The following is a 24,791-nucleotide window of genomic DNA, read 5'->3' on the forward strand; positions in this document are numbered from 1 at the left end:
GGAAATGAGCGTTGCTCTGTTGCCCTGAGGGAAGAACAAATGCTGATGTACAAACTGATAAATTCTTCACCCTCATAAAGCTGCCACTTCACATAAAAGTGTAAAGTTGGCCTTTGAAAAGAAAAAAAATAAATAAATAAAACACAGACACACGTCATACCCACAATCCCTTACTCGGTAAGTTTGCCATTCTTCTGTATGACGACATCGTGGAAGGGGACTTTATGCCCATGTACCACCGCCGATGGGCACTCAGCTCCCTCCTCCATTATAACACAATTACCGTAGCCCCATGGGAAATCATGACACCTCAGCCTATCCATCGCCACGCCACACATCAACAAAGGTATGCAGGCGCTTCTGCAGAAAGCGTCGCCCCTCTTCCTCCCCCAGCTCATTTAACGGCTAAATGCACAGTCCTGTGACAAGGGAGAGCCGCGGCAATGACGGAGGAATGGGAGTGTGTGTGGAGAATAAATAGGCGTGGGATTGACATGGGTTGAGCAGGGCCGCTGGGCAGCGGTAACCCCCTCATTCGGCAGTTTGGCGCCAACGCAAGGGAATAAACTGCATCAGCAGAAATGGCGACTCTGACCTTGATTGTGTCCTGCAGTCTCCTGCTAAAGGACTCGGTTTGGTGGCTAATTTCAGTCTGAGCCGTGTGCTCACAGATGACTAGTCAGCCAGCTGCGTGCGTCTCTCACATCTTCACCCAGCCGTCCGTGCACAAATCTGCACCAATGTGTGATTGTCGCTCGCAGGTGTACCTCCTTTTTCTCAGAAGAAAGCCAAAATACACAACATCGTTTAATAAGTTTCAAAATGAAAGCTCTTCCACGTGGTTTTTGAAAGTCATGTTCTGCTCTCTGTAGAAGAGAAAGGCTCTGTGATGGCAATCCGGTGTTCTTCACTGGGGCTTTTGTTTTTGTTAACAGATGTGCAACATGCAAGTATGATTTAAACTGATGTAAAAATCAACAACTAAATAAGCATTGTGCAAATTTCATAAATAATGTAACACGCGCAGTTGCTTATCCCCAGGCCTTAATTTATCCACATGGCTAAGGAGGGATGAACAGCATTTCATTTTGAAGACTGTTTATTAGCTTAAACTGATCTGACAGAAATGCATAACACAGACGTGAAAATATTATGTGGTTAATGTCTGTAATGTGCAACAGTTACTGTCTAGTCTTAAAAAGAAAAGCAAATAGTTTTACTTTTGTTGATATATTTATTCAGGGATTATAATGACATATTTTATTTTTTTTTAAAAGCTGGAATTGGACCACAGGTTTGAATTTGTGAAGGATTGCCTTTAATCTATGCACACCTAGAAACTGGCTGGATATTTGAGCACTCTTAATGGCCAAACTGGTGGAACTAATTTTGCTTTCTGTCCCTGACAAGCTGTTTAGAATAATTTTTCTTCCCCAAAGGGTAGAGGTCATTCAGGGAGCTTAAAGTAACACACTGGAACAACGCTGTTCTAATGTCTGCTTTATCCAGCATCAGTTCTGATGTGTGTCTGCGATCAGAACTTGGACAGAAAGCCAACTTGTGTCCAGGTTTCTGCAACCCGGCTACTGGTTTGAGATGAAATAAAGCAAAATGTGGATGTAGCTCATCCGCTCTGTACAATGGCGGATACAATGGTGGAATGCAGCAAAAACAGGCCCTCGGCATAATACCACTACCATCCTTTACTGCTGGTTCAGTGTTCCCGAACTTGAAAGGCTCGTCTTACAGCTAAGCTGCCCAATTTTTGTCTCATCTGGCGACTACGCGTTTCTCCAGAAAACATTTGGTCGCTCCAATTAAAAGCCAAGACATCAAAGCCAACGATGGGTGGACGTAAACTCCTAACAGGAAGTTTATGATTAAAAAGCTGTACACATCTCAGAAATTTCTGGAAGAGCGGCTTGTTTAGTTGCATTATTGAAAAGCTGAAGACACAGTCCTGCTGAGTTGACGACCTGATGACTAATAAAACAATGAGGTAAGAAAAAAAGGTTATAATGTAAAAGGGATTTCCATTTACAGACTCATCATTTTTATCAATTATTTCTACACCGTTCATCGCTCTAGGACATCCAGTTTCCTTCTGTCTGACAGCCTGTGTGCAGCTTCTCGCTAAAAATCCTCCCACCACTGTTACACCATTGGTCAGAGAAGAAAAAAAAAACTGCGAGAGAGCTGCTCTCTTTGTGTTTCAGAACTGCCAAATAATGATTGATCTTAATTGTACAAATTACACAAAAGGTCTTGCAGTGATTTTGACAAATGACGATGGAGAGAAATTTGGCTTTACAAAGCTCAGCAGTCTAGTAGAAGCAAAAATATGTGAAACGAAATGAAGTTGGTTTAGAAAATATTCCCCATGGTGCAGTATCTTTATTTAAAGAAATAAATAAAGTTGCATACACATTGCACATCTGGCAGGACTTGTATATTGTGAGCTTCTTATGTGTTGGAGTGAATTGCTGATAGAGGACGAATGCATGGCGAGGTTATTTCCATAGCACTATTCAGAAACAAGATCATTCAAAGTGCTTTACATGATGAAACGAGTAGATTACAGTGATAGAGAAAGGGAAAAATTGAACTATAGACTAAAAGTAATAAAAACTGGTGTGCCGTGGTGGCGTAGTGGTTAGCGCGACCCATATCTGGAGGCCTTGAGTCCTCGACGCGGCCGTCGCGGGTTCGACTCCCGGACCCGACAACATTTGCCGCATGTCTTCCCCTCTCTCCTTCCCCATTTCCTGTCAGCCTACTGTCATATAAGGGACACTAGAGCCCACAAAAGACCCCCTGGAGGGGTAAATAAATAAATAAAAAAAAGTAATAAAAACTGGGTTTTTATCAAGGTGAAAAACTGTGTTTTAAACCTCGATTTAAAGAACATAAGGAGAGAACTCAGTGTTCCAGCGCTGCACTGATGTGCTCCATCTTTTTAGTGTTAGTGAGAGCAGCAGCATTCTAGATCAGCTGCAGCTGCTTGATTTTTTAAGGCAGACCTGTGCAGACACTGCTGTAGTAATTAATTTGACTAGAGATAAACACATGGATGAGTTTCTGAAGATCTTGTTGGCACATTAGACCATTGATCCTGAAAATGTTCTTCAGGTGGTAGAAGGCTGTCTTTGTAATTGTCTTTATGTGTTTCTGAATGTTTAGGTCTGATTGTATCACTACTTCCAGATTTTAGACCCGATCAGTAGTTTCTAGCTGTAATAACTGAAGCTGTGTGCCAACTCGAGTTTCGTTTTTATTCAGCCGAAGATAGTTATGGCACTACCACACATCGATTTGTCCTACACATCTACTCGAGACTTATGGGTTCACAGTCACCTGGTCATATTGAAATGGTATAATCTGAGCTAGCAGGAGAATGTAAATATAAAATAGGAGGCGCCCCAAGATGGAACCTTGGGGAACTCATCGTGTGATTACCATCATGTCAAAAGTTACCTGGTCCTTAGTGAAGTATTGTACCGAAAGCTTAAGGATAGCAAAGTGTGTTTGCTTCTGACCATATCTTTGTTTTTTACTCCTGTACTCAAATTAATGTTTTATTTTCTTTCCACTTAATGTAAATAGCTTTATTTATTTGAACATAGAAAATCCTAATCGCTAAATCTAATCACCAGTCGCTCAACCATGAAAACTGTTCTGTTAAGTGCACTAAAAGCTTTAAGGGCTTTACACTGGAAAATTATCATATGTTTGACCTATAGTCACACATCCTTTGGTATATAGAGCTACAGAAAGAAATATCATATAGGCAAACAAGAAGACAATCAGCTTTATGATATGAAATTTGTGCAACACTGATCTACCATGTCATAAACCAAAGAAATGATGCTGAGGTAGGCTGGACTGAGACCAATCTCAGCCCATCTACACAGGCGTCAGTCATTTTGACATTCAGTCAAGTACACAAGTAAACTGGTTTCTGCTTCTGGTACTGTAATCAGCAACTTACTACATCAGCACTTCCACCCGTAACATTTTACAGAGGGCTTTCTGGGTCTACATGGGATTGAGGACTAGGAAATGCCAAGGTGAGCAGTTCTAAACATGGTTTGTCATTTATTTTCAATGTTTGCGCAGAGACAAGATGTAAAACAATGCTACATTTAAAAGAAACCATTGTCATATGAAATAACTTGTCAATATTAATTTAGTACGTCCTCTGTTTACCTATGACACAGTAATTATGAAGTAAAAGTGCTGAAAGGTTTCAGGTTTAATGCCAGTGGTCAAAATAGATGAGTTATAGGAAGAATAGGATATAAGTAACCAGGAATAAAAATGCCTCAATCTGAGAATTTTGACATCTAAAGTTGTCATCCAAATGAAATGATGATAATGCATAAAGCCTTGTTCTGTCTTCATTCTGACTGAGGTAAACTGACCTAACCCCACATGTGTGTCCTATGCTAACGTGACGTATTTACACCTTCAGTGAATAGAAGCTATAGAGCAAACTTAATTAGGGAGTGTATTAACGTCTCAACCGAACCTGGAGCGGAGACGGACGCTTTGAAAACACAGAACGAACACACTACTGTGGTTGTCTGTTTTTATGTTCAGTAATTTTCCAACTTTGCGAATGTCAGTGCGTCTATTCCGAATAAAACCTGCTGAAACGCATGTAAAAGTCAGATAAGGATTTTTGTTCTCATATGAACAATTATTTTTCTCTCTCCCGGTCTGAATACCTTTCAGTCCCATAAAGTAATTTTGCGCAAGTAAACATAGCTACTGTCCGCTATAATGACTTTGTATAAATTCATTTAATTTTGCTACGCAGATGTTTCTGTTAGTTATGTGTGGGGGAAAAGAAAATCCTGAATAGTACTGCACGTAAAAGAACAGTACCCCATAATAATTTTAGCAGTCTTGCAAAAATCTTAAGAGTTGAGGTTTGGATTTGCACACAAAGACAAAGGGATGCTGGAACCAAATATAACCAGCTGCCATAACTCCAAAACTGAGAGGTGAGACCTAGTGAGGCAGAAACATTTGTGCCGTCATGTTTGCGTTCTGCTGTAGGATCTGTGTAAACTGCTGATGGAGGATTGTTAGGACTGGAGACCAGAAGCCACAACACAGCAGTCCCAGAGCCATATGTGGAAACGTTTTGTCCAAACATTCATTCTGAAACTTCTGCCACCTATTATGTCCTGTAATTTACTGCTGTGTAAACACTCCACTTCCCCCCGCCTCACCAAAATGTCTGGCCTGAGCTGCTGATGTTCTCCCTGTGACCCTTCCCGCTCATCCTAACAGGATACCGAGCAAGAGTGGCCACTTCCTGTCTGACCTTCTGTGCCTTCGGCGGCCATCTTTCCTGCCTCACTTATCTCCCTCACTCCCACGATGTCCTCCAGCTGTCCCCCCCCTCCCCCTCCAACCCCAGCACAGTCTCCTCCGGGTGAAAGATAGCTGCATGATGTATTGTTACAATCGAATCTCGCCGCGGGACTCTCGACCCACTGTCACACAGCACCGGGCGGGTTCAAGGTGGGCTCAATTGGCCTTTCACATCTTAGCCGGAGCAGAAAAAAAAATAAGCCATTCCAGTCTTCATCCCTAATAGCTTTGTTTTTGCCTGCAAGTGGGAGAGAATTACTCTTTAAAAGGGAAGGACATGCATCATTAAATTGCAACATCCTTGACTGCCTTTAGAGGTATCCTGCAGGGGAAGTAAATAGATTGGGAAAATGATACTTTATAGATAGCAATATTGAATGCTTTTACAACGGATGTACAATTACTGCTCATTCTGAACGAAAATATGCAGCACAGCCGGAGGGGATAATTTACTCTCAAAGCAGAACTCTAATGCTCTCTTTTTACCCTCCCTCCTCAAGGATTTTCCTCATTTTTCAGGTCAAAATGAAGACAAAATGAGACTTTTGAAGAATGTAATTTCCAGGCTTCACAATTAAATTTTTGTTACCCCCCCTTTTTTTTTACAACTTCATCTAACAACCAAAATAATAAAATGTCTCTGTTTTTTTTTGCTAGAAGTTTCTACAGGTTTTATGGACAGAATCAGAAGAAAATACAACTGTAAGTGGATGGATGAATAGAGGTGAATACATTCTGGAAATACCATCAGATTTGCAGTCACCTTTTATTCTTGTGCACTTATCCAGACCAGAAACATTTAAAAAAAGAATATAAATTTGTTTATCATTTCAAAACAAGGTAAAAGAACAAAACAAAACAACAAAAAAACATGCTATTTCTGTTATCTTAATGAATATGCTACATAAATATGCCACTGAAGTTGTGTCACGCTTTCAGTGCATTTGTGCTGTGGTCATCCGAGAAATAATAATAAAAAAACCCACTCCTAATAGAAGCCATCTGTGACTCGATCAGTAGCTACAGGTAATTCCAGATATGGCAAAATGCACCAGGTTGAAATGGTGTCGTCACAGAGAGGCAAGATGTCGTTGTCACGAAAGCGTCTCCGCAGAGAGAAGAGTGAGCAGGATGGGGTGGGTGCGTGTGTCCACATGTGAACCACTGTACTATTACTTTCCCTGAGAACAGCACCAGCAGAGTCTTCCTCCTGTACTCATCATCTGCTGCTGACGCCAGCTTCCCCCACCGGCCCAAACACCCCTCCAGTCTCTTCTGGATCCTGACCAAAGCAGTGAAACTGAGCCATTCCTCACATTTTCCACTCTGTCACTCACTGGACCCCGTCCCGGCTCTCTCACATACAACGCTCAGCTTTTGGACAGAGTTGAGAGATCTGTGTCAGTGAAAAACATCACCTTGTATTCATTGCTCTGGGTTGCGCCGCTGCCGCTGCGCTTGGATCGAGCTCTATCATAAATCCCTATAATTGACAAACCTCTACCGCTTCCCAGGGGCTCCCGTTGATCGTATTAAAACATTCTGCTGTGGTTTCCCCTGAACTGGAAGGGGAGGGTTCGCAAAATGCTCAGTCATATGTCTGAGAAGTCTTTAAGGGGTAATGAAAACAACAAGACGAAGTCCCAGCACTACATTGGTTTTAGTCTTCCTTTCATCACCCGAAAACTACGTTGTGCTATAAATGTTTTTCTGAACTTGGTATTCGGTTAAATACATGCTCTCAAGCACCGGTTTCCCCTCCAAAATGTTCTCTTTAGGCGCCAACATTAAAACATTAATGCTCTTCACAGTGCTTTATCAATACACTGTTGAGAAGTTTCTAATCCACACTGGCAATAATCTCTGACTCACTGCAGGTATCCACTCTAGGGTTCATATAACATAATTTGACCCAAAGGTTTTTTGCTTTCTTTTCTATTGCACGTCAAGAATAGTTAACTTTCAACGAAGGAACTATTACATGTCACAAACAAGCATGTTTACAGTGCTTCTGTAAAGACTAACAATAAACTACCACATTATTGTCAATGGGAAGGGAAATTAAATATGGTATTTAAGTTCTTTTGGAAGTAAAAACAGATGACTGTATTGTGCATTTTTACTCTGCCTCCTTTATAAGACAACCTTGGACTGAAATTAAAGCCTCGAGTCTTTCAAGGAGCATCTCTACCTGCTTTGTACATCCATTCTTCAGTCTAGATAGAAAGCCATCTGAAAACATCCTTTCTCAAATCTTGTTAACAATGATTTGGGTTGCCAGTTTGAACACCCGCTATGCACCATTCTGATTGTATGGCAGACTCACTTCTGTCAGTCTTCTCCAGGGTAGCAGTGGCTACCACGTAGCTCGCCATCATCGGCGTATGAATGTGTGCGTGAATGGGTAAATGACTGAATGTAGCGTAAAGCGCTTTGGAGTCCTCAGACTTGATAAACCAGTATTCAAGTACAGGCCATTTACCTTTTATCATCATCAAACACCATCAACCAAAGGATAAGAGGGCCTAGTGCCTGAGTGTTAACCTCTGCTGTACCTGCTGCCCCCTAATGACTCCTTGTGTTTCCCTCCTGTGCTTTAGCCTTTCGCTAATTCCTTCTTTGTGTTCATCCTTCAAGGTTTCCTCCGTCATTACCTCCAGAGTTCCTCCTAGGGTTCCTCACTCGTAATCTCCCTGCAATAGTTCCTGGGTCAACCATTCACGACCTCTTATCGTCATCATGCAACCACTGATCCGACATGTCCTGCTTCCATGTCAGCTCCCAACATCCCCTGTACCGCGCCAGCCAACGACTCCCCCGACTCTGCTCATTCTTTCCTGGCGTTCATCGCCTTCATCCACCGAAAGCCATCGACCGTTCAACCGTCATTAGGGTTTGTCTCCCTGGATCACCTCTGTCCCTCTACCTCAAAGCGTTGCTGTCCTCCGACTTTTCAAGACTCCACTGTATTCAATAAAATCTGTTAAACTTTTACTTTGTCTCCTGAAAGAGTCTGGGAGAACCGTGAAAAACATGACAAGTCATAATGCAGTTTGTTTACCGATATTCTCCTTTAAAAAAAAAAACACTAAAAAAAACTTCTAACACCTTGAACAACTCGATTTATAGTGAGATTAAAGTACACAAAAGGTGGACTCTATTTATTGTAATTACTAGAAACCTTCCCAGGATTATAGGATCTACTGGATTTTATTAAGGTTTATGAGAGAAAGGGGAAGTAGAATCAAGCAGATTTTTATTTGTAACTTCCCAATTATGTGATCACCAGTGTCTTCAATAACAAGCATTTTGCCACAGTATCCATGTTGTACACTGAAACAAATATTTAAAGCAAACCTGAAGGAACAAATCAATTTAAATCTAATACACCGGGTCTGACGTAGAAGAACATCCAAAGAAATGTGTCAAAAAACTAAAAACACAATGCAATCTGACAAACATGCCACGGAAGGATGACATATCCAAAGGGTTCAACCTCAAACTCAGCTGGAAAGGATCCGGCCGCTGCAACCCTGAACTAAAATGCGTCAAAAATGTTGAAGTAGAAAAAAGAAAAACAAACAAAAAAAAAAACTCCATGAATTATTATCATCGACCTTCATAATTTTCCTCATATAAATAGCAAATTCGTGATAAATATGCTAATACATTCTTGAGTATGGGAGACATAAAATAATTAAAGCCAGTTTGATGTTTTCACATAACTCCCTGGGGCAAATCTTTAAAAGACTTTCATCTCTGGAAAAAGGATCCCTCACAAACAATAAACCCAAGCTGGCCATTAGCGATGAAAGAGAGAGAAGTTGCTTCGAATACAAATGCCTCAAACTGTCAAAAATAAAATAAAAAAGTTGTGATATTACCTGAATATGATAAAAGGAGATTTTATTTTATTGAAATGCATGTAAAGCAGAGGCTTTAGAAGTGAAATCTCTCTCTCCCGTGTAAAAAAAAAAAGAAAAAAAGTGCTGCATACCTGCACATCAAAGTCCCAGAGATCAGTAAGAGACTTATCTGCTCGTTAGGTAACATGCGGAGATCAGAGAACATCGTAATGAGTGAGATAGACTGGGATTAAGCCGTTTTAGCAGTATTGGATCTTAATATCTCTGTTCTTCAGCTCCTCTTTCAAAAAGGAAAGACAAAAACTCAACCGACGAAGCTCTTTCCACGTCCTGATTCATTGCTTTTATTTTCCCAGGATGCACCTCTTCATAAAGGGCTGTGGTCATGAATAGTGACTTGGATTCCCTGAAGCATCCTGATCTCTTTGCCTGCAAAAGTGATGGATGAACAAAAGTGTCGGCAGATGAGGGAGAAAGGGGGGGGGGGGGGGGAGAAGAAGAAGAGAGGAACGGTGGAGGAGGGAGGAGAATCAGAGATGGAATAAGGCCAGAAAACAAGAAAGAAAAAAAGGAGGAGAGGAGAAGGTGGAAAGCATCTGATGAGAGGAGCTTATCAGCTGACAAGAAAAAGAAGCAAGGAGTGCAGTGGTGGGGGTAGCAACTCTTGAAAAGTAAACGCTGCAGTAAAAAAAAAGAAAGAAAAAAAAAAGAGAAATTGCCCAACTTACAGTTTCGCCTGCAAGAAAGACAAAGTGGTCAAGAAAAGCAAACCGACTCCCACTGCAACCGTCCTCCTCTGCTTCAGCCCCTCCAGCTTTCCTACAGCCTGGCAAGGCGAGGGGAGCTGGCCAGTTTCTGCATGCTTGTGCAGCGTTTGCACTTACTGGCATTTCGCAAAAAAGACAGAGTGGGTAAGAAAGAAAAAAACTTCAGAAAATTAAGTTAGAGGCCTGTCCACCTGCCAGCTTCCGCACTGCAGCAGGCGCTGAGACAACCTTAATGTTGTGGCCGTCCCTCGGCTGAGGACTTTGGGCGTTTTTCACTCACTTGTGGTCGACCTGCAGCTGAGGGCATGAGCAAAGGCGAGCAGCGTTACGTCGAATTTTGACACAAAGCTGCTTCCCTTTCAGGCCGCTTCGGCTGCGTCGTGTCCAGGGGAAACCTCGTCAGTACAGTTGAGTTGTTGGGACAAAAAAGGAACAAAAATAAAGAGGCACAACTCAGGCACCATTTGCTTCACACTAAATCTGCAGCTTTGGCGTCGCATAACATGGCAGCACAAGCCGAGAGAGCTGACAGGTCTCCAGTGAATAAGATTTCTTGTTAGCAGGAGACGCAATTTCGCCAGGAAAGCGAAATCCAGCTCTGTTAATTTTTCAAGCAAACACATCCAACGGCAACCGGAAAACACAGAGCCGATGAGGACGGAGGGGTTTTAGAGGGACCATCCCTGTTGAAAATAGTCACTTCACCTGCTTACCTTCTGTATTAATAATCATTTACTGCCAACTCGCACAGAAGGGCTCTTATTCCTGAGCAACAGCTAAATATTTCATCCAGGCATCGGTTCAACAGTGAAGCCAAGTATTACTGGAGAGCAGATTGAATAAAAGCATGAAAGTCCTTTTGAAAATGTTTCAAATAACTCAAACACACGCAGCCAGATTGTTGGGAGAGACGAGCACGAAAAGCAGCACTAATCCGAGTTTAAAAACGATTTAAAACGATATAGTTGAAAACAAACACACCCGAGTCGATGAAGCAACATAAACATGTAAAATTAGGATTTATATGGAGAAATCTTTTTAAATTTTATTTTAAATGAAGTTTTTTTTTTTTTTATGGAGAAACAGAAGGAGGATGTGACCAATTCTTGATGCAGGCGACCAAAGAACGAGCAATTTTAAACCTCTGAGCCACTTAGCTAATGTGGAGATATTTTCACAAACTCCTTTACAACAGAGAGACCAAAACAAAATCACAGCGTCGCTACAAGCAGAAATTTGAACCTTGGAAATCAGCCTGAGACAGACCTCTCTCAGATTGTGTTAATGTCCCTCAAGGTTTATTGCCAGTCGTGCAAAATGTGCCTCAACAAAGACATTAGAGCTGATATTAGCTACAGCAGTGCTGACACATGTCCACAGCAAAAATAATAATTAATATTTATCTAATGTTCTTTAATACTTTAATAGATGATTTTATTACTGTCAAATATCACTATTTGGTTAAAAAATGTTTTATTTGAATGTGATAAATTGAGATTCCAAAGCTTTCCAATTAACTGAATCTCGCCTGATGAAGTCTGGTGAATATTTAAACACGGCCACCTGACCTCACATTGCCAACAGCAACACTAATCCCTCCATTTAGCGTGGAAAAAGTGACGCATCCAACTTTTACTCCCCACGCCGTTACACGGTGATGTATTCCACGGCAACGGCGCCATTATTCATGCCAGGCGTCGCACCGCGGCAACAGACTCCGCCGTCTGCTCAGCTGGAACCTGACGGATGGGCCGACTCGCACGAGGAGAGACTTGGAGAAAAAAGGTCACGTTGTTCTCCATCGAATGACCTCGGCCACGCGGCGCATGCAACACTGGTCGCTACACGACTCAGTTTAAAAACAATTTGGCACAAAATGAGGTTTTAAAAAAGCAAAAAAAAAAAAAAAAAAAAAGAGGAAGAACCACCTCATCTCTTTGGACGTCACAGATTTCTGACTCACTGCTTTGTTCACACAACCACATACAGGTCTGTCCGATGGCCTGCTCGACATTCATTGCTCACAAAATATGTTAAGTGGGTGGCTTCTCCCCGCACCCCCCGCAAAACAACAATCACTTCCAACAAATCAACCATAAAAAAAACAAAAAAAAACTTGGACTACTGAAAGCGAGTGTGACTCATCCAAATGAACAACACGCAGCGAACGCGTTTGCCGAGATGGGCTTTCATAATCCACTTCGCGGCTGTCAGACACGCTCGGGCCTTATCAGAGGAAACGTCTGGCCACATTAGCACAAGCTGTCCCTGTGCCAGACGACAGTGGTCGGCTCTGATCAGCGCTAAAGTGGACATGGTGTGAGAGCGTTGAGAGGGCGTCAAAGTGCTTCAACTGCACAAAGTGGTGATGTGTTCAACAATTTCACCTCAACTGTGCTGCTCTTTCTCAAGGATGTTTTATTTTTCTTTTTATTTAAAAATCAGGTCCAGTACCTTTCCCCCATGGACTCACAACTTTAGTCCCATTTGTGCAGCGTTCAGACTTTAAACTACATATCAAGTGCTCGTCCAAAATGCTCCTCTATATTTCTGCGTTGCACAGTTCATCTATAATCCCAAAGTAGACAGTTCATGTAAGAGGCCGGTTGTGGTTGAGGTCAAATCTTTGCCATTTTAGGGCTAAAAGCATGAATAAGGCTGCAAAGACTACCGCTAGACTGTTAGGAGTTTCGACAAATGCAGCCCGCCTCAAAACGATTCGAAAGTTATCGATTGTGCTGATTTGGCAAAGGAGGAAGCGGAAGTCGCTGAATTATCAACAGTAGAGTGTTTCTGAGCCAGAAAGATGGTTTTCTTCTCATTGTACAGATATCGCTGAAAAGGGTTCGCTTCAATGAGACGATTTCATGCCCTCGGGTTCCCAACAGCTGGAAGAAATATGCATAATTCAAAAGGACCTATGATTAATGAATCATTTATGACATTCTTAGAACGTGTTATTACTCTAGAGGAGATAAGGGTCAACTCATTTAATTAGTATTAAACTCAGAGATGTAGAAAAAAAGAAAAATGAATCTAAAATTATATATATATATATTTTTTTTTTTTTTTTTTTTTTTCATTTTACTTCTTGCTGCAGGATAAGAGGGTGCAACAGGAAGAATAAACCCTGTGCAGCTCCCAGAGGAAGGACACTTAGTCGTAATTGTAGCAACACAGTGAAGTCACTTTATTTACAACAGAGGTTTCTGAACGGTATGAGGGGTTGGAGTGCATGCTGTTCATGCTTGTATTGTTTGAGCAGATGAATATTTAACCTTAAGGAGATGCATGATCCAGCTCCACAGAGGGCCACAGTTCTCCTCCTGATATCTTGTCACATGAAGAAGCAGTGTGGTTGAGGTATTGTCTTAAAACATGTCCTCATTTAACTCATGTTAAAATGTCTCTGATTTGTGTGTGCTTCAACCTGTCACAAGCTTACAAAACCATGACATCATCATCATCATCAGGGATTTACCAAGGTGACTGAAGTAGTAATCTCAGTCTTTGTAAACTTTTGACTGAAAATGTATCTCTGTATCAGTAAATGGCATTAGCAAACCATGCTAATGCCAGCCAGAGGGGAATGCCTTTTTTTTTTTCTAAGCCTTTTGAGATTTCCATTTCTGTCTGTTTTTCAACATCCTGGTGTAAAAATGTTGGCAGCCTTTTTGAAAATCTGAGAATTGCAAACTCAAGGAAATACACATAAAGGCTGCTGTTTTGCAATGTTTGCCATTCTAACTGACGATGTACATTAGCTAAATCCTGCATAACAACAACTCACACAGTGATGTGAAGCTTAATCTGCTTCTTGGGCTTTTCTCTACTTCTCCTGCAGCTCATGTCGACTTGGCCGGTCCGTCAAGTTTCTCATTTTAACTGCAGCTTTTGGAGTATTTTATTTTGAAAAATACCAACTTCCACCTCCATATGACTTATTCCCAGTAAAGACTCCTTACAGTTTTATAATTCCCGAGCAGTGAAAGCGCTGTGAAGGCTTATTATTCGATGCATGCATAATTCTTACACCAGTGGATTTTAAAACTTCAATCTAGATGCGATATGTCTATTTTTACTTATTTATTTTTACATTTTGATTATTCATTGCTTTATGTTTGAGTTTCGTTTATTAATCACTTTTCCCATTTTCAATCAAGAATAGAAAAAACGTCCAAGCTGCTCACCATCTGTCAAGGTGAGCAGCAGGACAAAGAATAGAGACAAGCATTATATATACTGTATATATATACTGTATATATATATATACACTGTATATATACGTATATACTAATGCTGCTATGGTCTTTCTCACACTGAAACAAATCCGTCATAAAAAAACCGATGGGACTCGGACATGAATCAGCACCTGAAAGACTTTGCAACGACAACATTCACATTCTTTCACCTGACAAACGCCTCTCTGACTGAAATGCATTGATGCAAAGCACATAACTGGAGGCAAACGGCGTGGAATCACGATGGCCCGCAGGTTTAAACCTCGAAACACATTTCCAGACATGCGATGGTATCTGAGCAGCTCCTCCGCGAAGGAGAAGTGGATGCGGGCTGCCAGCACCACCTGGCACACTTCCTCCTCTCACAAGTTACTGCAGGACGCTCCTCCTGCTTGCCGGGTTTGGCCTCGTACCAAGAACCGTGATTTAGAAGTACTTACAGGTGACACAGAGAACGGAGGAGAGGAGGGCGGGGAACACCTCGCATTGATATTCCAGCAACTGCTCAGGCAGCACACAATCAAAATAAGTGATATTGCTTGTAGGGCCTGAGCCACGCTTCGCCACAAATATTCTCCCTCTTTTTGTCATCGCTCCAAACAGCTTTTGACCTTGCTGTGAGAAGGAAAAGTCGACGTCAAAACCTTTGCAGCCAGATATGCAGATCCAAATGGTTTCGGATAATGGAGCAACCGATACTTAGCATGGTATTGGGAGCTTTTTAGGAAAGGATGTTCAAAATGACCTGAATTATTATTGAATAAATAGCAATTATTGCTAAATGAACATTAAACCATAATCCTCAAGTGAAGTTACTGGTCGACTGGTTAACTGGGGCATTCACACCAGTCCAGTTCAGCCTGCTTTAATTGAAATCTGGCACTTTTGATTAGAAAGTCCGGTTTGTTTGGCGAACCATGATGCGGATCTGCCTAAAAACCTGGGTCTCGGTTCGGCTGAAGTGACCTGGCACAGCTTGAATGTGCAAGTGGATGCCGCCCGGACACTGCTCCAAAAGCTGGAAGTAGACTATGTCGCAGGGCGTTCTGGTTAAATCCAACCCAAACAATTGTGCGGGTCCAGCGCTAGTGGGAGAAATGTCTCGGAGCCTTTTACCAAAGACTAAAGAGAAATCCTACAACTGCTCAAATCTGACGCTGCTCCACTTTTGTTGTCATTTTGTGAAGAAGGAAGTTGCGCTCGGTGTCTTGTTCGGAGGTTTTTCATGTTGTTTCCTTCAGTGGCTCTTGGTGCGGCGCCACCACGGGCCGAGGGTAAACAGGTTTCTCAAAGACTTTGAATCGTTTGACGCAGAGCAGTTTGAAAACGAACTACACCAGCTGAAATTGTCACAAATTTAGAACCGAGTCCACCAGACTGTCAGGTGTGAAAACACCCTAATTTTTAAACAGTGTTAGAACAGTGAGAACAGTCCAACAACACAACAAAGTGGTCATTCAACATAAATATCTTTCAAAAGTAAGCAAATGTTCATGACATTCAAAACAAAAGGAGAGCTATACATGTAGGACATAAAAATAGAAGACAACCAATACAAAATGATTCACTATTAACTATCATTCATTCAGATGGTTTTATGTTCACTACATTTAATCACATTATGCTAAAGCTGTTCCGACCTGTGCGAGAGGAGTGATTTACATGAGCGCCAGGATACTTTAAGACGGAGGCTCGACGCACATTTGTTCAACAAGGAGTCAGCCAATAAACGGAAGCAGGAGATGAAGCGGAGTTTACACAGACAATGCTTTGATAATGCCTTTGATAATCCTCGCTTTCTGGCAGCAGCGGGCCGAGTCAGACTCCCGAGCTCTGATCTGAGCGACCTCCCAGACAAGCCTGATAAGGGGACGGGGGTTGGGGTAAAAGCGGTGCGGAGAGCAGCTTTAAAACCGCCTCCTTGATGGAAAAGTAAGATATTCACTTTAGAAGTTGAAAGCGGCGACTTGCTGGATTACAAGTTCGAACGTGACGTGAGGAAACGATTCCACGACCGAAGCCAGAAGCTGCTAGGAGCTGCTAGGAGCTGCTAGGAGCTGTGGACACTAAACTTATCACAGTAATGTAATAAAGATGTGGAGCGAGAAACAGACCCAACGAGGTGGAAATCAGGTTGGCTTTAAACTCAATAACTGTCTGCCTGATGCTTTAAAACAAAACTACGGGGATTATTAAGAGGAGAACCGTAATTTCTTTCTGATGAGCTTTTTTGTAAGCTGTTTCGAATTAAGACAAATTTCAATATAAAAGATATCCTGACCCAATAAAAAACACGTTTCCCCCAACAATGAATTCATTTGTTAGCACACAAAGCGGCCTGTTTAAGCACACAGCTGAGGTTGCGGACTGACTCTATTGTTTTGTAGCCACAGACCATCACGCTGCCGCCACCATGTTTATTCTGAGCATGATGAGCTTTCACTGGAATCCTGTGTGAACTTTAAACCAGATGTGCAGAAAAAAAATGTAAAAAATCAAACTTTTCTCCAAAACATTCCACAAAATATGTTTCTAAATTTCTAGAGGGTCATCAAGGCGTTGTTTAGTAAATCTGACATTGAAATTTGTGTAGTTTTTTTCTAGCAGTGATTTTTGCTTTCAAACTTAATTGGGGCAAATATGTGTTCAGCATTCAGATGTTTTCTGGGTACTTAGCAATCTCATTGTTGTCATGGCAATCTTGCCGTAGTTTTGGTAGACGGGCCACTCTTAGGAAGGTTTATCACAGTTCCATGTTTTCTTTATTTGTGGATAGTGTTTCTTACTATAAAAGTCAAGTACTTTGTTTCTTGTCTGTTCTTGAATTATATTTGGTATTATGCGTTGCTTTTGAGGTCATTTAGCCTACTTCATGTTGTTAGGTGGGTTATTGATTATACAGATTTGGGAGTATTCAGACCTGGGTGTGGCTAGTGAAATTAAAGTCAGCTTTCCAAAAAAGTGAAATAAGAGTTTAGAAGGTTGCTTCTCTGTTTTGTCGCTGTTGTTTTATTGCTGCGTTTACTCGGGTCATTCTCATCACATATCACAATTTGAATACTACTAAAAAGTGTAAAAAAATAAAAAAGAATGTGTTTTTGTTCTGTTCGTAGCAGTGTACCCAGAACAATATGCAATGGTTCTGCTTCATTTGTTGGTTTTACAAACCGTTCTATTACAAAGTTGTCTTTTTTTTAATGCATCTTGGGTTTTGAACTTTTGACTGTTCATTCCTGAAAGTCCTAAAATGGTCAGGAATCAAAATACTGTACCCAGTAATTGATACAATAAATATTTAACTATATAAACAACATATTTTGCAAGTTTTAGATGATTTTATTCATTTTAACTACCAAAAACAAAAGAAAAAAACTGTAGAATATGTGCCAGAAACTGGAGACTCCAGTTTATTTCAAAGTCCTGTGCAGCATCATGCTGGTCTTCGTGGCAGCCATCAGCCTCCCACCATCGCACTCACCAGAAGAAATGCTTAATCAGATAGCCAGCAACAAATATCAATAAATAAGGCTTGATTAAAATAAAATTAAATAGGAAACCATTAGGCTTAAGTGGATGTTTCACAGCAACAACGCTCAAGCAGCCTCCTGTGATTCATTCCCTTCCTCCAGTCTGTCACTTCCCATCAGGAAACCGTTCCACCTCTCCCCGTGTTCCTCCTCACTCCACACCTCTGCAGGTTCCTCCCTCCATCTCCCTTTTCCTGCAGACATCCGAGTGGAGTCCAGCCAGCTGCTTCGGGCCCAACGGACCCGCGAGGAGGGCGACACCTCAGGGCCGCCCCGGCTCCGATTCTGCTAAAAACCTCTTTCTGACAAATCACAATTTAACTATACTGATGGTAATATTTCGTGGTACTTATTGCAATGGCTGTACACATAGCAACAGACCGTATCCATGCTGAAGTTGAAACAGCAAAAGTAAAAAACCTGACTGTGTTGTAAGCAGTGGGATAGATCATCAATTAGCTTTTACTACTAACAGAGGATGAATATTTATTATCGCAACTATTTACCTCACAGTAGCCATGAACACTATGAAAATAGCACACCCATATCTGCCTGCCATTTCAAAGAGTCCTTGTTCCCTTGACAAGAGAAGTGGCCCCCAGCATCACAGGTCATCCTCTATGCATAGCAGTGGGCAAGAGCTGCTATTCCACATGTTAAACCTTTGCTTTACGCCAGATCCGTCAGCAGAATTTGTTGCCTCAAAGCTTGGTCTCATCAACCAATCAGTCTGTCTTTATTTTTACAGACCACCTTTTCACACACAATGAATGAAGGCGACAAAAGCCGTCTTTAAGCTTTGCGTAAAATCAGGAGGCAAAAAACAAAACGATAACAAAAAGCCAACAGAAAAGAAACAAAAAGGATTTGTGCAAAGTGTACAGAAATATGCTGTGATATTGGTTTGAGAGACTGAGGAAGCAGTTGTGCTAGTGGAGATACTAGAAGTAGACATAGAGATTTTAAAGAAGAATGGATTGTAAAATCCTGATAATATTTTTAGACCTAAAATCAGGACCAATAAAAAGAACTTACTCTGACTGGTAATCAACAAATCAGTGTGTCAAAACTATGAATTCCCACAATTTTCTGTTTGGCATAAACGCACCAAACGACAGCAGATACTAGGGCAGGGAGATGTGGTTTAAAAATAACATTTCTTACTTTTTTTAAATACCAAATCTGATTTTAATCACCGTTTTTACTTAAGAAAAAAAACAAAACAAAAAACACTTGACCGAATGAATTGAAAGTCCAAATAAATAGAAGCTGTAAAACAAGATGGTAGTTCTTGGTCAGACTGCTGCCACTCTGAACTATAGAAATCCAAGGAGTGCATTGGTGGAAACAACGATCTAAGAAATAAATCTTCAAAAACAGAAACTCTGATTAACTGATCAAATCAATTCATTGCCCAGTCCTATCAAGTTGCCTAATGGACGTTTTTTTTTTTGTTTTTTTTTTTTTTTTAATTGAGCAAAAAAATCACATAAATGTTAGTGATGTGCTTTGATGGATACATTGGAAGAAACTTGTAATTTCTTTATTTCCTGTTTAATTCACAACTACAATCTATCACAGAAAATGCAGCAGATGTTGCTCAATTATGTCTTGTAGTGCTTAATTAAAAAATGCATCCGTCAAATTTAGAATGGGCAGCTCAGACCTAAAAATAAATAAATAAATGAAAAGAAAACAGAAAATGACACTGGCCAGGAAATTCTGGTTGGTACATTACTATATTTTCAAACCGAGGGAACTTCCTGGCGTAATGATATAACTCAAGATAATTAGACGTTTCTGGACACTGATGAAGTATGAAAAGCAAACGGTGTCAGTAAACGCGTCCGTCACTGAATGACTGTCGACACAGTGATGCTTCTTACTGTAATCAGAGTAGCGTACCAAACACACTGTGCCAGCCAACATCACAGCAACGCTGATGCATGCACTCAGCTGGAAACCATTTGAAAGCAACGGCAAACGCACCACAATCACACCCAACGACAAAACGCTCCGCTTCTATTTCTAGCCGGCTTCCTTACATCTCTCGGCACACAAGCGCAGACTTTAAAGCCTATAGGCTCCACTCATGGCACGGTTTCACTTTCTTCTCATGCAGATGGGATTTCACAGTCAGAGCTGGCGTGCACGCCACCTGACCTTTTTCACGTACATTGCAGGAATCCTTTTCACAGCTTCCTCCCACAGACCACCGAAACTGTTCCCACACATACTCCATACTGAGCAACAAAGGAGGGAGAGAAAGAGAAATAGAGAGAGAGAAAAATAACAAATTCACAGCTCTTCCCTCAACAATATGCAGCCTTTTCAGTGCACAGGTAGCAGCACCGAGTCCCCCGACCAGCCCGTAACCCCTAATGAGGTCTTTGTCTTCTGCTGTTTACGCTCAGTAATTAGCCAGAGAGAGAGGGCAGTTAGTCGTAGGTAATGAGCCAGAAGAGAGGAGGCTCTGGAGCCTCTGCAACCAAAACAAACAAAGCCTCGGTGTGGCAGCACAGCAGCCATCAGCGGCCGATGGAGGTTTATCTTTGAGACGCACATGGGCCTTCTTGCGCACAATGACACTGCAGAGGCCTCAGATACCCAGCAACGAGATACAGCACACATGCCGACATGCGGAAACGTTGTCGGATTTTGTCACGTTGCCATCACAAACCTCAACATATTAGATTGGGATTTATTGTGAGCCAGAGGTTTAAAAGAAGGCCTTAGATCAAGTGGTGTTCAAAGTGGGGCCCGGGGCCAAATTTTTGTTGATTTTAGTTTTTGAGAGTCATATTTTTTTGACCCACAAGTACTTTTGAGCTGATGATTTTGGCTCAAGTGGCAAAAGTTTGGACACCCCTGGTGTAGTTTCTATTCATTTTCTCAGCTATCTTCTTCTTTGTTGGTCCCCCCAAAAAATTCTGCTAAGTTTGTGGTTTTAATGTGGCAAAATGTGAAGAAAACCTCTGACACATACATACGTTTGCAAGGTACCATGCATTTTGTTCGATGGTGAATTTTATTTCATAGTTTACTTGGAAATGAACATTTCAGTCACCCTATGATTGGCAAATATCAAACCTGAACGCTGACTTAAACTCATGGGGAAGCCACCCGAGCAAATAATCAGGATATAAATTCGATTTGCACAATGTCGGTGGGAAAGATCATTCACGGTTGACACGTGCTGCATTTCAATTTCTGCGTCCCACAAAGCAAATTTCTATTCGGCAAGAAAAAAGGTCACAACAAGCGAGAGCGACACACACACGCACACACACACACATGAATGCAGATGAGCTGATCTGTGCCTCATACCCCTCGTCCTAAAAACGGAAAATATTGAAGATGTGAGTGCTTAAAAGCCAGGCGGCAGAATCAATCAGTGTAACGTCTGTCTGACAGGCCGGGAGTGTTGGTGTGTGACTGCAGACGGGTCTGTCTGTTTCACCCAGGGAGCGCTGTAGCGCAAGGGGATCTGTCCGAAGCACTGTTCAGAATTTCAGCCGTGCATCTGGGGAGGGGAACAGATCGATCCCGATTGGCCGGCAGCCAGTCGTCGCCTTTGCCTTCACACGCGGTGGGCCGACCTCATCGAGGTTTCCGCGCCGTGTGCAAATTAAGTACACATGTGTTTGGACTGCCAGCCGAAGAGAGGGACCCTCCAGCATCATCTGCGGTGCCAGAGCCGTCGTCATGACGCTCCGATTACAGGGAGCGCACTGTAAACAAAACCTGCAGTCTCATTAGTCGGAATAAGTCGGCCTGGTTGCTGCCCACAGGAGATCCTCCCAAACCCACACACCCTGCACAGCTCACTGGGACGGGGCACAAACACTGCATGGAACAGCACACACACACACACACACACACACACACGAGATCCTGTAAACGTTTCATTCTCATACATGGACGGCAGAATTCTTCAATAACGTTTTCCAGATGAACATAAACAAAACTGAAATCATTATCTTTGGACCTACGGAGTCAGCACGCAGCTTCAGCTAGTAATAACTAGCTTCAGTTATTACAGCTAAGCTAGTGAACAGGTCTGAAATGTGGGTGAAGTGATGGACTCAGACCTGAACCTTCAGAGTCACATAAAGGCAGCTACAAAATCAGCCTCTAATCACCTGAAGAACATTTTCAGAATTAGAGGACTAATGTCCCAGCAAGATGTAGAGAATCTCATCCATGCGTTTATCTTTAGTCGCTGTTGATTACTGCAACAGCGTCTTCACAGGTCTGCCTAAAAACAAATAAAATCCGACAGCTGCAGCTCATCCAGAACCCTGCTGCTCACATTCTGACTAAAACCAGGAAAATAGATAAATCACTGACCCAAAATATTTTAATGATCTGTTGTTGTGTCAACCTTGCAATGGATTGGAGACCTGTCCAGGGTAGACCCCACCTCTCTCCCGCAATGTCTTGCTGGAGATAGCCACCAGCAGCCCTCCTGACCCCACTAGGGACAAGGGTGTACAGAAAATGGATGGATGTTGTGTCAACATTGCAAACCACTCAGATGTTTTGGTTCTGCTTTGCTCCGCTTCCCCAGAACCAGAACCAAACATGGAGAAGCAGCGTTTAGCTTCTATGCTCCTCAAATCTGAAGTAAACTTCCAGAAACCTGCAAGACAGCCAGCACACTGACTTCCTTTAAATCTAGGACTAAATACCCGCCAGTTTAGTTGCCTGTGAGTGGAAGTAAGAACAACATTGATCAATATATTTGATGTGTATTTGCTTGATGATTTTGATGATGACATTTGACAAAATTTTATGTTTATTGCTTGTTTCATAATGGTTTTTTTTTATGTAGAGCACGTCAAACCGCCTCCTTGCCCAATTGTGCCACAATAATAAATTTGACTCTCGTTTCCTGCTAAAACTGGCCTCAGAGGATGAGATCACCAACTCCCCTAGTGAATAAGATTTTCCGACAGCATGCGTCGAACACCATGTTTGACAAGCTCACGATGCGTCAAAGACGATGTCCTGGCTGGAGGTTGGCCGCATTTAGGAGCAGGGGGGTGGAGGGGTGAGAGTTCAGAGGATTCTCGTCAGGCTGCGCCGTGACAGGTTGATCCCAGACAGAGGTGAAGACAGCGCTCCGAATGGCACCGGGAGACGAGATAAACGCCAGGCCCAGCTCTTGCTCTGGGGTAATGGCTGACAAAGTGTTAACTGGTTCATCTCACAGCCAGTCAAACTCGAGGCACGTGTAAGGCTGTGCACAGGGCAACGCCAACGAGAAGGATCAGAAACTAAACCTGACATCTTCGTAGAGCATTCCAGGGTTGAAGGGATGTGAAGAAAAACAGCTGTGTTTGTTTCCATGTGTTTTATTCAAATGGAACTGAAATAAGCCGTTATTTACTATGAATCCCTGTTCCTTCCGTAACTAATTCTACAAAATGCAAGGCGCCTTGAAAAGGTTTTTATACTCCTTCAGTGGAAGAGGGATTTATGTACATTTATGTACATTGTTTTTCTATGTCTTTTACTGATAAAGGACTTAGTTCTTGGTATTTGTGTTCAGTCCCTTTGAGTAAATTGTCTAAAAGCAACATTTCCCTGTGATAAGCGCTCTGTCTTAGTGGACAGCAAACCTCTGTGAACATCAGTTTTCAAGTCTCATCACAAGTTCTAAATTAGATTTAGGGCTGATCTATTCAAACACATTAATGCAATTTGATTAAAGGATTCCATATTAGCTCTGGCTGCGCGGCTGATGACCTACTGGAAGGCAGACCTCCATCTGATTCTTTTTGCAGCCTCTCACTGGTTTACCTCCATCCAACCATGCCACCGACTCTGGCTTAACTACCCTGTCCCTCCTGAATAAAAGCATCCCCGTAGGATGATGCGGCCAGCGCCGTGTTTCATGGTGGAGATGGTTTGATTGAATACAAATTCACATCAGATATTTTCAGTTCAAGGGATATGAATACTTTCGAAGGGCACTATATAATCACCAGCAACTGCATGAACTTTTTTTTTCCACAAAGCCTGAAAAACCTTTTTTTCCCCCACAAAGCCTGAAAAACTCTCCCAGAACATTTGCTCATCTAATAAAGTCAAACCGGAGAAAAATAATCTGCGTTTAGTCAATGTTTGCTTGTAAAACCGGACAGTTACCAGCCACACACACATCTCAGTAAAACTTCAGATGGATCTAATTCAATGAGGCAGAGCCCTTACCGAATTAGAGCCGTGCTTCTGTTCCGTCTGCACTCTAATATAATAATGCACTCGCAAATTAACCACAGCAAACCCATTAAAGGTGACACAGAGCAGTTCCATGCACTGCGGGGTCACCTTCTGCAGATCCCATGTGTACGTCTGTGAGCCACGTGACGCTTTCATGTTGCATAACGTCTACGGAAAGAAAAAACAGAAGAAGACCAAGAAACCCACAGCATATGACAGAAAATTATGAAATATGTTTAGGTGGTTACTTTTTTGTTGCAGATGTGAAAACTGCTCACAGTAAAGCTTCAGATATAAAGCTCATTTTGTGGCCATCTTTATTTCTAGCTGATCATAAACATTTAGGCTTACAAATGAAACATGAAAGTTTGGATTACTGAACAGAAGTCGTGAACTCCGCCATTTTGAATTTTTTTTTTAAGGAAGGCTCTGTTAAAAGGTTTCAAGCAGTTACTATGTGACCTGCTATAGCAAACTCTCTTTTCATCTGCATTTTGTACAAAAGCTGATGAATTGGTCCTCGAGGCAGAAGCTAACTGCTGGTGCAAAATGGGAACCAACTCAAACTTTTAGCACATAAAGACACCTCCAGTCTCAGAAACATGGTTTATGCAAAGGCTGCTTTGGAAACCGTTGAATTGTCGTCAATGTTTGCATGGTGATTTTATATAGAAGTGAATGATTATTTACATCAGAAATGAAGGTAGGAGGCAGTGCACTTAGGTTGTGTAAACCAAAAAAAATCTTCCCTTACAGTGCTATATATATAGATTTTTGCTTTTA

General features: G+C 41.8%; 1 protein-coding gene across 4 annotated transcripts in view; it reads right to left on the minus strand.

Moving 5' to 3' along the window:
* Positions 1–24,791, minus strand: part of dtx1 (deltex 1, E3 ubiquitin ligase) — a 56,917-nt gene that overhangs the window by 29,108 nt on the left and 3,018 nt on the right. The window lies entirely within an intron of this gene.

This window comes from Xiphophorus couchianus, chromosome 12, assembly GCF_001444195.1.
Source record: "Xiphophorus couchianus chromosome 12, X_couchianus-1.0, whole genome shotgun sequence".
Classification (NCBI taxonomy): Eukaryota; Metazoa; Chordata; class Actinopteri; order Cyprinodontiformes; family Poeciliidae; genus Xiphophorus; species Xiphophorus couchianus.